The sequence below is a fragment of the Triturus cristatus genome, chromosome 3_1, assembly GCF_964204655.1.
Source record: "Triturus cristatus chromosome 3_1, aTriCri1.1, whole genome shotgun sequence".
In the NCBI taxonomy this organism is placed as follows: Eukaryota; Metazoa; Chordata; class Amphibia; order Caudata; family Salamandridae; genus Triturus; species Triturus cristatus.
The window spans coordinates 99,509,690-99,525,145 of NC_140583.1; the positions used below are offsets into that span (position 1 = coordinate 99,509,690).

Genomic DNA, 15,456 nt, shown 5'->3' on the forward strand with positions numbered 1-15,456 from the left:
TCATACTCCTCACTGGAGAACTAGTGCGTCCGTCTGCTTCAACGATGGAATATGTACTTCTGAACCCCCAATTTCCTCAACTTTAGCTTGCAACGTGTATGTTTTGGTAAATCTGTACTTTGTAAATATATACCCATCACGCTGCATAACTGTAGTAGTTATACGTCCTTGCACAGGTCATATGTCTACAACGTTAGTTTGAAATGTGTAATTTTGAGTGAATCTATATTTTGTAAATATGTAATCCTCACTCTGCGTTACTCTAGTAGTTATGTCTAGCCACCTCTATCATGGTACCTGTTATGTCTGATGATCTAATGTACTTCGCTCTACTGTAAAGCTCTCTGACGCCTCTTGGTAAAGTACGTGCTATATAAAATCGCAGAAATAATTAAGACTAGGAAAGATTTTTAAAAATAATTCAGGGGTATTTACATTCCCCAATGACGTACTTTAAAGCATGGGCAATTTAAGGTAAGAGAAAGTTTAAATAACGCTATGGGTATTTTTATTAAAAATAGGGAGCGTCCCGTCTGAAGGCGGTGTGTTGGCATGTATGCGAAGCCCACTGCATGTTACTACAGGCATGTAGAGTCAAGCCAGAGAATACTCATCAGCTCCACAGTTCTACAACTGTTTCTTTTCTGCCTGCTCCTAGTGCCTCAATGGAGTCCCCACCCTAACTAGAAAATGCCACGCCTGTACTGTCCTGCACTTTTAATCCTGGAGTGGAACAGCCACTGAGGTGCCAGAGCCGGGGTCTCCTGGTGCCAGTATAGCCATATGGGATTGCCCTACACCTAGATTGCCGTTTCCTAAAGCTTATTAAATACTAATCACAACATTACCGGTCCTTCAGAGGATGGACCTTAATTTCCGGAGTGACTGGTGGAACACTCCCGGGGCGTCAGAGCAGGGTAGCAGTCGCGGATGAGTATTTTGTTCCGGGGCGTTTTGATTCTTCGAGCCAATCACAAGATGCGTGGGACAGCGCTGCCACCAAGCCCCGCCCATTACTGTTCCTGAACCTGTCAATCACGATAGCCTTCCGAATGCCTCGCCTTCCTTTTCTGAAGTTATTTCGAGTCTTTCCTTTATTCAACACGCTGACAGCCAAACAGAAAGCAGAGACACCCGGATTTTTTGCTTCAGCCGTGTCCTAGTGGGAGGTAAGGACTGCTTCCTTCACTATTCTGATAGTTAGCGTGGTTGTGGCAGGTGTCGGAAGTGTCCCAGAGTCCAGGAAAGGGGAAGATGGTAGATTCGAGGACACAAGAGGGACCAAGTGGAGAGGGCTGGAAGCATTATACAATTACCCCGTGTTCGAGGACATTTGCATTCAAGATTTTAAGCAGTTGTCACCTCCTTTTTATGGCCTCGTGTACTCCAGGTCTCGGTACTTGAAGTGATCTATGTCTGGCAGACAAGTTACATCATTAACCCAATATTAAAATTCACCAACCAACTTGTTGACTCACAGCTGTGAGGCAGGAGTCCTTACAGAAAAGATAGGTGTCAGGAAGTGAGTGATGCAGGCTGCTGGCAAGCCTTAAGTGTCCTTATCTGATATGTTTGTAGTGTGTATATCAATGTTTGTCTCACGTATAACACTTCACCGCAAGCACTGACCGGGAACACTGGTGTTGTGTTGAGATCGAATCCTGCTTCTATTCATATTTTGCATTCATGTAGATGTAAGTCGATGTTTTGTATGTGAAGTAGCCTAAACTAGAAATACAATTTTATTTATTTTTGCTATTGTATATAGCATGGACATGCACTGAAGGCATCAGAGTGCTTTACAATAAGCAGGAGATATGGGTTACATTAATAGTATTCAAACCCAGACAATTTGTTTGGTGAGTGTGTGGAGGAGTAATCACATGAACAGTTACAGCACCTGGGCAGAGGAAATACACAGTTAAAGCATCAATTGAATTGGTGGGTATCTTATAGCGAGGGTTGGTCAGATCGCAATCAAAGCGAGTAGTTCGGTCTGGTCGATAGGGACATAACCAAGATGTCTGTCAAAAAGGAGGAGCTTCAGTCCCTTTTTGAAGGTTACTAGACAGATGGTTAGACGGAGAGAGATTCCAGATTCTAGTGGCACTTCCAGAGAAAGATTAGTTATTATATCGTTCTAGGCTGAAGGTGGTGGGTTCCATTAATGGGGACTGAGGATTATGTGGAACCCCTATGTGCTCTGGAGATTTTTAGCTTCTGGTTTAGATAGGGGGGTGAAGAGGAGTACAGCGCTCTGTGGTTAATACAAGTGATCTTGAATTTGGCCTGTGCCTCAATGGGGAGCCAGTGGAGGTTTAGCAGAGCTGGGGAAATGTGGTAAAATTTCTTGAGACCTAGAACGAAGCGTGCTGCAGCATATAGTGTTGCTCTCGGAGGTCCTAGATGCACTTTGGGAATGTTTGAGAGGAGGGAAATTCCATAATCTAGTCTAGAGAGCACAAGTAACTGCACCACTAATTTGAGGTCTTGTCCGGGAATCAATTATCTGATGCCCGAAAGCTGCCTTAGTTATGTGCTGTTGGTCATGGCTGTGATGTGTCTGTGTAGATTGAGATGATTATGAAGGGTGATGCAGATTGATCTGGCATTCTGTACAATGCGGGGCAGCCCTCCAGGGCAGGAAGGTCAGCCATATATTCTTGTACTGGCGTTTCTGCTTTCAAAGGTGAGATCAAAAGAAAATCTTTTTTAGTTGGGTTGAGTTTTGAATGGTGTTTGGACATCCAGTTTTGAATCTTTAAGAGAGTTTTTGAAAGCAGGGCAACGTCTTCCAGGGAAGAAATGTTCGAATATTTTTTAGTGTTGTTGTCGTAGTAGAGTTTAAGAGAATCCCAGAGTTTCAGACAATCACACAGAGAGGTTCCAGGGAGAGTTTAAAGAGGGTTGGGGAGAGGATCGAACCTTGAGGGACCCCTTGGTGAACGCTGACTGGTCTCGAGGGTGAGTTGCCCATTTGCACAATTCTGAAACAGTTGGATAGGTATAAGGCAAACCATTTGAGGACAGTGCCTCCACATCCCATGCGAAGTTCAAGAGTACTAAGGAAGTCCAGATAGTTGACCGTGTCAAATGCAGCAGGTAAACCCAAGAGGTAGGAGTTGCCGGATCCAAGGAATCTGAGGAAGTCATCCGCTAGTTGGAGGATCACTGTATCTGGGCTTTGACCCTGTAGGAAACCTGATTTTAGAGTGTCTAGGAGGCTGTTTGCTCGAATGTGTGAGGCTGGTTGGGACGCTACGCAACTTTTAATGACTTGGCCTAAAAATGGGAGTGTGGCGACTGGACGGTAGAATGATACCTGTGGCATCCAAGGAGGAATCTCAGTCTAGAATGTACACTGGTATTCCAGTAAAGGCAGTTGACCCAGTATTTATTTCCTAGGAGGAAGTCATTTCAGTTGTAGATATAATACACTTCCTCACCTGGACCCAGACGTCTTCTGGTGATTATTTGGTGGTTGTAGATATAATACACTTCCTCACCTGGACCCAGACGTCTTCTGGTGATTATTTGGTGGTTGTAGATATAATACACTTCCTCACCTGGACCCAGACGTCTTCTGGTGATTATTTGGTGGTTGTAGATATAATACACTTCCTCACCTGAACCCAGACGTCTTCTGGTGATTATTTGGTGATGCAGATGTGTCACAATCGTAGATCTATGACTGGATGACCTTCTTTAGCTGTCTAAGTACAAAAAAGAATGGGAATAATGGGATTGGGTGCAAAGCAGTGGGGGTGAGAATGGTAATGACCCTGGGGTGAGGGTACACAATGTGGATAGTAGGAACCATGAGCCTTGCTAAGTAAAATCAAACATCAGCAAGCTGTATGGCTCGCCTTTGCAACCTATTGGCTTTGCCGATAGTTTTAGCCATACGTTACAGAAACCCCAATATTGTGCAGTATAGTTTAAAATAAGAAATAAAGCTTAGTATGTGGAAGGCAGCTTCATTTTGGAGTCATGGGCACGAAGCATGCCTACAGTTGGATAAGTAATCATAAAGAAAGAAAGTGTGGGTTTGGAAACCAACGTCGGGGGAAGAATGGCAGGGGTCTGGGGAAGCAACAGGTGACTGGTGGAAAGCAACTTGGATCGTGCGGGTGGGGTAAGCGATCGGGAGGGTGTGAGGAGAGAAGCAAATGGAGTAAGAGAGAATTAATGGCAGTGAAGCAAACGGACGAAAGTGTGTGCACCGTGGAGCTCAGGGGGGAGAAACACACAAGCATAAACGTAATGTGTGTGAAAGGGAAAAGAACACAATGGCAAGCAAATTACAGAGAGGGGTGGCAAGAGAGAAGTACACAAGAGAGACAATGGGTAAAAGAAAAAAAGTAGCACCTGAAATCTCATAGTGGAAGGATGCAAGTAATGCGTTCATGCTCCGTAGAAAGACAAGCACAAAGAGAAGAAGGAAAGCCCACTAAAGCTAACATGTAAGCAATCAAATGAGCGTGACGATAGAGCAAACCAATATCAAGCAATGGGCGGGTTCTAAGCCCACTCTGTGCTGACAATGCGCCTGGCTTCAGAGTGCATGCCCTGTTTAGTAGGCAAGACCTAAAAAACAAGTTCCGGAATGCAGGCGTTGTTAGAAACAGATCCGTTCATGGCTTAAGGTGTCACGCTGACTTGGGGACTTCTGGCAGGTTACTTTAATTTTGCATATCAGATAAGCAGTTTTTGACATAGACTTATCTTAGATCAAATCAACAGCGGTTCAGAGTAGTGGAGGTGATGGCGGGTATAATCGTTCAAGCTGAGTTGTTGCATCAACATGTTTACGATCACACGTTTACTTTCATCTGTGCAAAAAAGCTTGCTAACCAGCTATGTGACCCAGCACACTAGGAGCCATCTAAGGCCAGGGCCGTAGATAAGGATGCTCTGCAGCCCCTTCCCTCTGTTCTGTTATCTGCAGCAGAAGTACAGTATTCTATAAAGGTCTGTAGCCTGAGCTGGCCTTCTCTCGCCTGAACACATGCTTTGCAGGGAAATCAGAAGCTACATTGTGCATGGAGCCTGCTGCCATTTGAGAGTGCTTTTGTTGTGCGTGTGAGTATGAGTGTCGATTTCTTTTTTATAAATGTTATTTCATTTATTTTCTACAAAATGTAGTAGTGGCTTTACAATAATGAAAAAACGATGTGATAGATGACCTCAGCAGTTCATTCACGTATACTCTAATTGTCTCATATCTGACATGCAACTAGTTGAGATTTTTGTATTTGGTCAGTGCCTGGTCCTAACCGATTTTTCTATTTTCTTTCTTTTTTCAGCTTTGAGGTGTTTACTTTTTTTGGAACAGTGATATAATTATTTTTGTTTCAAGCAAATGCACATATTTAGGGCGGATTTACATGCCCCTTTCAACATTTACGCCGCCGTTGCGTCACTTCGGTGACGCAGCGGCGGCGTAAACCATGCACCATGTTGCGCCTTATTTACAACGTGACGCATCTAGGAAGATGCGTCACGTTGTAAATCCCTGCGCCACATTAAACCTGCGTCAGGTTTAATGTATGCACGGTGGGCGTTCCGTCGGAAAAAGCCTCGGAAAAGTGATGCAGTGAAATCTACAAGATTTCAATGAGTTACTTTTCCGACGCCGCTGCGTCAAAACCCTGTGCCTGCTTGAAGCAGGCATAAGACGTGACGCAGCATGTTAGATATGGGCAACCCCTGAGCATTGTTGGAGTTGCGTCGCTCTAGCGACACGACTTCAGCAGCATCTGTTTATCCTTGCGCCACGATGCCCCGCATTGTAAATGTGGCGCATCTGTGGTGGCGCACGGGTAAACTTGCGTGATGCATCTTACCTGGCGCATTCCTACTGATATGCAGGGATGCGCCAGTCCTTGTAAATCTGCCCCTTAGTTTTTACTACGCATATATTACAGAGACGGGCCCCATATCACGCACGAACAATTCACCTTGTTCTATTTTTAACTTTATTCTCAATCTTGTAGTCTCATCTTTCTCTTCAGAACTATAAAATCACCACTACCCCAAATAAAATGCATGCAGTTGTTGCTCATATATTAGAACTTGACATGCACAACTTAGATTCTTTTTTATATGTGGGCCAGTTTCCTTTAAATGTTGTAAACCTTGTAGTTCTGGAAATTGCAAAACCGCAGCCGTCAGCTTTTTTAAAGTGTGCTTTCAAGGATTCCCTTCTCATGTTTCCCATTAATATTTTAATGTAATTATTGGTCTTTGAAAATTAATCTTTAGTGTTTTTCGATCTGCAAATGTCTACTTTAATAATCCTAGTATTTAGATATTTAAGATATGAAATGTGAGCACATATACAGCAATGGTTTCCCAGTTTGTCCTGAAGGATTTTCACAAACACAGGCATACATACGTGTTTCCACTGAGTTACTAGTCTTTAAAGCTAGAGGTACAGCTTCTACTGATAAGAAACTGATTACATTTAGAAACGTTTGCAAGGGGCAATTCCTTTGTTTTAGTTGCACTTGCTGTCTGACAACTGTATTCACTATATCTTGTGGTGTCATACAAGAGGAAAGGATGTCTGGGTCTTTTAGATATAAGATTGCTGCATACTTGCTCCATCTTATAGGGTAAAATGCTCAGGGTGGACAGGCTGGCTAGACCCTGGATAACAGGCATACACATTAGCACAAAAGTTCACTTAAAACTGTACAAGTAGAAAATAATGTAACATCTACCCACCGCAGCTCAGATCTGTCATTTGACCCAAAAAGCCCATATCACAAACACATTTTTCTACATAATAGATTATAGCAAGATTATAAGGAATTTAGGGGCATATTAGCAAGGGCTGGCGATATAATTATCGCCGCTTTAGCATCCGTTTTTGGGGCAAAAGCGGCGATAATTATATCGCAATATCATCAAGGACACGCTAGCGCGTGTTTCCTTGATGTAGAGCCCGTTTTTTCACAGCCTCGCCTCGCTAATGAGATGCAAAAGAGACGTGGCTGTGAAAACAACACTTGTTAATATCGTGAAGGCAGCTTCGCGATATTAACAAGGAGGTGCAGCGATAAAAAAAAATCTCGCTACCTCAGCCTTAACTCAGGAATTTAACACCTGTTAGATTCCTGACTAAGGCATACTTTTAATGGGATATGGATTATGCTGATAGGACCACAGGGTCCTATCAACAATGTTATTGCTGTTTTCAATGGAACATCGCTGGAAAACCAGCGATGTTCCATTTAATGTATGCAGGGTGGGCGTTCCGTCGCAGGAAGCCCCGTAAAAGTGACGCAGTGAAATCTACAAGATTTCACGGAGTCTCTTTTACGTCCATGCTGCGTCAAAACCCTGCGCCTGCTTGAAGCAGGCGTAAGGAGTGACGCAGCATGTTAGGCATAGGGCGCCCCTGAGCATTGCTGGAGTTGCGTCGTGCTTGCGACACGACTTCAGCAATGCGTGACTTTTCCGTCAACAGATGCGTCAGAATTTCTGACGCATCTGTCAATCCTTGCGCCATGGTGCGCCGTACTGTAAATACGGCGCATCGATGGTGACGCAAGGATTTGGCATGTTGGCGCAGGGAAAGTGACGCATCTTTACAGATGCGTCACTTTCTTGTAAATCTGCCCCTACATTTTTTGTGAGAAATATTGCACCTTTTTGAGTTACAGGAGTACTTCGACACGCTTCTTGCTTGAGCATACTATCCAATAATTGTAAGGTCTTCTTGACGTTTACTTCCTCCCACAAATCTACTGGTGCACTGATCTAATCATTAGTTTTTGTAATTTAGATGCAAAACTGTAACAGGTCCTGTTTAGCCTTTGCTTGTATTCCCTCTTTTGCAACAGTTTGCTCTCTATAGGTGGCGTTCAAAGCAACACGCCTTTGAAACCCTCTTTGCGCCTCACCATTATCCACATTTTAGTTCACTATTGACCGGACCGTAACCTCTTCTTCCACCCAAAAACCATGACAACATGAGTGGTATTGTAAAAAGCGCTAATTTGTTCGGTGTAGGGTCTTGATGTGTGTCTGTATGCATGAGTTGAGTGAACATGCTGTAGGACAGGGGTGACAGGTTGTTTGCGAGCTACTAGTAGCAACCAGCCTGTCTTGTAGCTCCCATGACGATCAGACTGCTTACCTACTTATTATGCACTTCTCTCCTCCTACATTTCTTCTCCCATCTCCTGCTTTCCCTTTCTTCTGCGCTCCTCCTTTTGTGTTTGCCTTACTTTCTTTTTCTTCTGCCGTTCCTTCTTTCATTCCTTTTTCTCCACTTCTTTCTTTGTCACTCACCTTTCCTGCACTTTCTTTCTCTTGTTTTTGCTTCTTCCTTTATTTCTAAAGGCCGTGTTTTCCTGGAAATGTGAAATTAGTTAATTCCTTAAAATGAGATCCTTAAATGTTTTTATTTCGCTGAAGAAGCCCTTTGAATGTCTCGGAACGAACTGAAACCCCAGTTAACTCGTTAACTAGTTACTGTCTTACACAGAAGCACTTGCATCTAACGGTCTTTGTCTAGAGTATCATTTCACTAAGTCCGAATACAGCTTTCAAGTGCAGCTTGCTACTCTGACTAGTGATGAGAAATGGCATTAATGGTGGTAAAAGTCCTATACGAATAAACTAGATGTCACTGAGCTGCATCATAGTGGGCCAGTGACATCCTGCGACATAAGCCCGAAGCACATAATAGTTAACTCACTAACACAGAGTTCATATTTCTCATTGGAGTCTCACTCCGTTACTTGGCACACACAAGGCTCCCTCCCCCCGCCCCCACCCTCCCAGGTTTACCAGTAGTCCAAAGTGAGTTATATTCTGCACAGTCTTTCTCCATCTGTTTTTTTTTTAATTCCCTCTTCTGTTTTTTCTAGTTTGTTCTTATTTGTAGTTTTTAGCTTTTGTTCAGTACCCCATATTTGTTATACAAGGGAACTGAGGTCCAAGGAAATAATATCATTTGTCCAGAACCGCACAGTTTTAATGAGTGGGGTTGCCGAACTTTAAGCTCTGGCTTGCTGTTCTTGCGTGTCTGGAATCTATGTAGATAGTAGTGTCCTCAACCTTTTGCCACATTTAGGTTTGCTATACCTGGATTCAAACGTGGCACCCATTGCTACTCCTTTTATTTGCATATAGAACTCATAGTTAAAAATTAAGTAGTTCTGTCCCAATGCAATAGAACCACAGGCCTCTAAAAAAAGTAGTTCCCTTATGTGGTTGAGGTTGGTTTTCTAAGACTGAGGGTAGAATTTGTAGGGTCAGTGTCTTTGGGATATTAGTGTATAAACTTCCTATGGTCATAGTGACTGATACATTCTATGTACCATCGAATATGCTTTTTGAATGATTTTTGTCTGACTTGACAACCATTCAGTATGCTATACCAAGACACGAGTTTGAATGTCACTGATTTTCATACACTCTGCATTTACTCACTTGTGGTAAGCAAGTAAAAAACATGCTCTGTAGCTTCATTTGTGAGAGGTTTGGATTGATACATACTACCATACTACTGTGTGCATTCATTTATTATTTTATGTTTTCGTTCTTTCTATCAACGTTTGCTGATTCACGCAATTGGGTATTCTGTAAGTACCGGTCTGTTTGTCTGGACCCACTTTTGGGACTTATGAAGCTCATTTGTGTCTACCTTGATGGTCTCCTATTTTAGGACTCTACATTTGTTGTTTCATTACAACTAAGGATTAGTACTATTGCCAAGTAAGTATGCATCTTTCTTTAGCTGTGGCTTGATTGAGGTAGTTCAGTCACTATGATGTTATTGTTACATAATGAAAATTCAACGAAATGGGAAAAAGATTTCTAAAGTGAAGACACATGCTCAGAGAAGATCTTGTACTTACTATTACCTGATTAAAACCAACCCAGCCAAAACCTAAATGGATGAGGGCCCGATGGAGCCAAGAAAAATCGAATTTAATGTTTGCGGAAAAAGCCAGGTTTTGAGATCTTCTAAAAAGAAAAACCGATTAGAGGTGCTCTTAAACACTGTCATCCAATGAAGCTCCTTCAGGCTGAAGAAAACTGAACTATATTTAGGAATTTTAAGTAGAAACCTCACCGCTGCATTCTGTGCAATCGGAAGTATTTCTGTGAGTTCTTTTTTTTTGAGTCCCTAAATATAGTGCATTAAAAAAATCTAGCCTAGAGGTGACTAATGCCTGAATCACAGTTTTCCTGGCTGTGGAAGGTAAAAAAAAAGAAGGAAGAAAATGACAGAAATTTCTTGGCACGTTACGGTTCGGACCATCTGCTGCTGGAAGGATAAATGAAAACCCGGTTACGTATAGATTCTATCTGATACCTATGGCCAGCTCACGTGGCCACCACAAGTTCTTCCAAATTTACTGATTGGGACTATGGACTAATAATTCCTTTTGTCGTAATTTAATTTTAGGTATTTTTGTTTTGTGCATCCAAGTAGCAGCTGATAGAATACGTTGTTTAAATTTGCGTCTGGTTTGCCCATTATCCATACACAAAGAGACAATCAGTTGAGTGTCATCTGCATAGGACAGCATGCCATAGCCTCTAATGAGTTTGACCAAAGGAGCCATATAAACATTAAAGAGAATCGGGCTCAATGTGGTTTGCCCCATTCTATCAGAACCGAGCTGGAAGAATAAAGATGGAGTCCAATCGTTTGTTGTCGTTCCTTCAGAAAATCCAAAAGCCAATTTAATACAGGACCTTCAACACCAATTTAAATGAGGAATAAGAATCTTATGGGAAATAGTGTTCAAGGCTGCGGAGAGATCTAATAATATGAGGGGAGGCATGACCCTGTTATCTAACAAGTGTTTCAGACTTTCGGCCACCATAAGGAGTAATGATTTTGTATTATGGGCTGACTGGAAGCCACACTGGGTGGCATCCAAGAGGTTATTAGTGTAAGTAAGAAGTTGATATGGGATTCTAACATCTTAGCTAAGGCTAAATGGTCCTAAAATTAGCAGGAAGTAACGGATCAGCATTAGGTTTTATTTTGTTTAGAATGGGAGTTACCACAAATGAATTCCAGAGGTGGAATCAATTCCGATTCAATTGATGAGTGTGTGGATTAATATGCTGGATGCACAGTTGGGTTAGAATGTGGGTTTATTGAGCGGTGGATTCTCATCATGGTGCCACTGGTGGCGTATATTTTTATTTATCTTTTTAACTTATTGCTGAAATCTTGTGCAACTTTTATCTTGTTTTGCGATGTATCCTGTCAGTCTAAGATAGGTTTTATTCAGGGGTCTTTAACAGAAGTTATTTTCAACACTTTGTCCTGAGGATGGTCTCAAATACTTATTAGACATCTGGAGACTGAAACGTTGAAGTACTGACTAGTGCAAGTACTGATTAATGGTCTTTTAAAAACATATATAATGAAACAACTCTAAGTCGGTTTTAGGACCTTTTGCAATCTGTTGAGTTGTCACCCACTGTGTTTATGGTCACAACTTCAGCTGTGTAATCTTTGTGACCGTTTGTGACAGCAGGGAGGTGGTGTTGTATATGACCCCCAAAAAAGTAATGTTGCTAGGAGATGAAGAAATACGCTTATTGCATTTAGATATTTGATTTATAACCAGTATTAAACAATTAAACATACTTTAATTGGTATTGGGGATTGGATATATATAGATAGGATTTACCAATCCTCCAACTAAGTAACTATGTGTAGAACTACTCCTTCAGGATTCATTTGTGTTTTTATCAATAACTAAGCATGTGACCCAGACCATCGTGAAATGTAAAAATCCAACCAGTGTTGATAATTCAGATTTATGTTACTCCAAGCCTTTGCATTCACCTTAATGCAACTCCTCCGGCGACCAGAAGGACTAACGCATTTGCCAGTTTGGTGGCAAGAGCTTGGATTGCCAGCTGTGAACTGTAATCGTTGCACAATGGGTGGTAGTAAACTGAAGGAGAGCTGGAAGAAAGGTTAGCAAGTTTTGGATGTACGGTTTCCAATGTTCAAAGAGGAGAAGTAAGGCTCAGGGCAGTGGTGGTGGTAATAACGTACAGCTAACAGTGCCTCAACTAGAACAAGCATTTGCAATGCAATAGGTCTCGCATTTACACGTGTTTGAGCTATTGACATTGCAAATAATAATACTTTTTATTTTTGTTTTTCTTTTAAAAACATAAATAAAAGGCATTGTTATGTACAATGCCAATAGCTGAAACTCTCGTAACTGCGAGACCTATTGCATTGCAAATGCTTGTTTGGATTGGCCCAGAAACATCTAAAATGGGAGTAAAATGTCAATATTCAATAGATCTTCAGATACAATGAGTACGTAGAGGGCCTGATTACGAATTGAGGCGCTATTTATTGTCCCAATAAATAATTATACCATGGGGTATGGTATTTATCGGGTGTGATAAATAACACCTATTATGAATGGGGAATAACGTGTGGATTTTTATGTTTAACACATCAAAATCTGCATGATACAGTAAATACCGTATGTTTGCCCCTGTTAAATTTCAGAAGATTTGACCTGTCAAAATTTTATGAATGTTGGGTTATTTAACCATTCGATAATTATCAAATTCACAAAGACAAGTGCCTAAAAGTGTACTCCTGTGGTACTATTTCCAATACTCATAAATGATTTTTTAGATCAGCCCCAGAGATATGGAGAAAGAAAGATGCCTTAAAACAGCGAAACAACTAGAGAGACAGGGCTAGACAGAGAGAGAAGGAGAAGCGAACAGTGTAATTAGAGAGACCGCGTCCGACTGAGACATAACCATTCATACAGAGACATTTTGGACCGAGATGGGGAACGTTTGCTCACAGATGAGACCCGTCCTTCGCCGTGACACTGTAAAAACCCTTCTACTACTCATGCCTAAAACCTTCTAACAGTATTTAACTCCCACTGTTTAATGTGTAATTTATAAAAAGCTACTTACATGTGTGAGAATTCAGCTCTTCGTGGCGCCTTTACCTTTTGCTGAGATAACACAGTGGAAAGTAGTCAAAACAACTCTCGACCCCGCAGGTGATTCAGCACAGCTTTTTAAAGGTGTATAAGATATTTTTTTATTAACTGCTGCACGATATACACAAACACATACCGATTCAGAGCTTATGCAAGTCTGCTCAAGTTATGTAACCTCGTTGGCGCCTCCTGAAAGGCAAGCCGCAGATCACTGTCCCCGGTGCCTGCATACCCCCTGCAGGTGTGCATACTTCACGCGCACACACACACACACACACCTCACATCAGCAAGCGCATGGGCCAATCACTGCGCTGGCCTTGGGCGCTAAGCTCAGTTCACACACTGGTGACAAACTCATGGCCAGCTGGCAGGAATGGACTAGAATCTAAAAGTAGCCCTGGAAAATATTTAATTCCAGGCTGCCCCGTATTTCCCGTACAAAGGCAACACGCACAGCCCTACGGGCTTGGGAGGGCTCACCTTCCATGATGGGGCTTATTTACAAGCTCCTTGCGCCGCCACTGTTTCCCTGTTAAAAGTGACGCACCAGCGGCGCAAGGGGCTTTTAAATAAGCTCCGATATTTTTTAATGGGACCAAAGGATTCATTTTACAGCACAATTATTCATATTAATTGGCCAAAAAAAAGCAACATGGGGTAGGCGGAAACAATGAGGAGTATGGAACGCACAGCGTGATGGAAAGCAATGAGAGGGAAGAAACAGTAGGGGAAGGGCAAAACAATGCTGAGGTAAGGGGAGGCAGCAAGGGTGACATAGGTGGAATAAACAGAAGGAGGGTCATGGGTGGGGAAGGAACACAAAGGAAGCATGAAAGGTACACGGAGGGGGGCAAATGGAGAAGCAGGTACGTGGAGGGAGCAAACAAACAAGAGGGCAACACAGAAGTGGAGGCGAATGCAGTCGAAAAAGTAGCGCAGGGGTCAGATAAACACGTGAAGGCAAAGGGAAAGCACACGGGTAGCAAGCACAGCAAACGGAGGAGACGTACGAAGGAGACAACAGAAGAAACACAAGTAATGGGTCCATGCTGCAGAGGAGGGACAAACCCAAGAACAACAAGCGTTTGCCGCGCGCGAGCGGCTGGAGACGCAATATGTGGTGGGGGAGGGGGAGAAGCAGGAGTTGTGTGTGCACGTGCGTCATCGTGATCGCGATCGCTCTGAAAGCGAAAGTGATCGCAATCGCGATGACGCACAAGTTTTCAAAGTGCTGCTGGTGGCCGGCTGCGCGTGTGCACGATCGCGTGAACGCAAGCGTTAGGCCAGCCAGCAGCACTTTGAAATTCCCACATATAAAATGTCTCTTCGAGCCAGCGCATGCGCTGGGCTCAGCGAGACCTAAAAAGGAAAGAAGGCAAACAAGAAAGACGAAGTTTGAAAGTAGGAATAAAGAAAGAAAGGCAAGAGCAATAAAGAAGGAAAAAAGCAAGAATGCAAAAAAGAAGGAAAGGAGAACAGAAAGACGTAAAAGGAAAGGCAAACAAATTTGAAAGAAGGACTGAAAGAAGGTCACAGTATACAATATTGAATACAAAAACCATAATTACACCCCACATATGTTTAAATAAAACTGTTAAAAGTATCTTGCAAATGAAACACAATAAAGTTTGTTTATCTTCCTAGGAGCCGGCCCGGTGCTGTATCGCCAAAGTCGTAGTCGGCTCTAGTGTCTTTTTTAAATGATTTTGCGCATAGTTTTGTTGTTGATGATGTTTTAAAAATATGATTTGTATCCTTATGCTAAGCTGTTTCTATTCTATTGTCTGCCCTGTAAAACAGATATCAAAAGTGCTAAGTATAAAGATTGAGAGTGAAATACCCCGATTTTGCAAAATGCTGCAACTTTATGTAAATATTATGACACTTCGAGGACACTCCAAAGAGGCTCTGCAAGTTGTATTGCCTAATGACTCGCTGCATACGAGAGTATGTGGGTGACATTCACTTGTTTACTACCTTTTCGGCTCATATTTGGTTTTAATTGGCGTGTTTGCCCTGTATCCCTGCTTTCCGGGGACTAAAATCATAATGACTTGCCTCGTGCCACCTGATCTCTCATAATACCTGCACTTACTTTAAATGTATCAGTGCGGCTGTTGACTGTGTCTAACCAAGGCTTGGTTTGACCCTGCACCCCCATATTACTCTGGTGGAGTGAATGAATGATATGTTATTCTGCTGGGAAGCATATTTATAAGGATAGGGGAACTCTGTCTTGTTTTTAAATACGCGGGTCCCTCTAAGAAGACAGAGTAGGAAAATATTTCCGCAATAAATTTGTGTTTTATATTTCTTTTTTATGCGGAATTAATAAGCGTATTTTTTCGATTGTAAGCAATACAGCTTGTACAGAAGCTGCAGCAGTTTTAGATGCCGCGTGTACTGAAGGCAGCAGCTTTAGCAGAGACTGTGCTCAGGTTTACACGAGCGTGTGCGGCACCTTCCCAGCAGTCAGAG

At 42.4% G+C, this 15,456-nt stretch overlaps 1 protein-coding gene across 1 annotated transcript in view; it reads left to right on the plus strand.

The window, feature by feature from the left end:
- The first annotated feature begins 1,015 nt into the window (after window positions 1-1,015).
- Window positions 1,016-15,456, plus strand: part of TRAF6 (TNF receptor associated factor 6) — a 111,701-nt gene continuing 97,260 nt past the window's right edge. The window contains exon 1 of the mRNA XM_085643474.1: window positions 1,016-1,169. The gene's annotated coding sequence lies outside the window, so the exon portion shown is untranslated. The remainder of the gene's footprint in view (window positions 1,170-15,456) is intronic.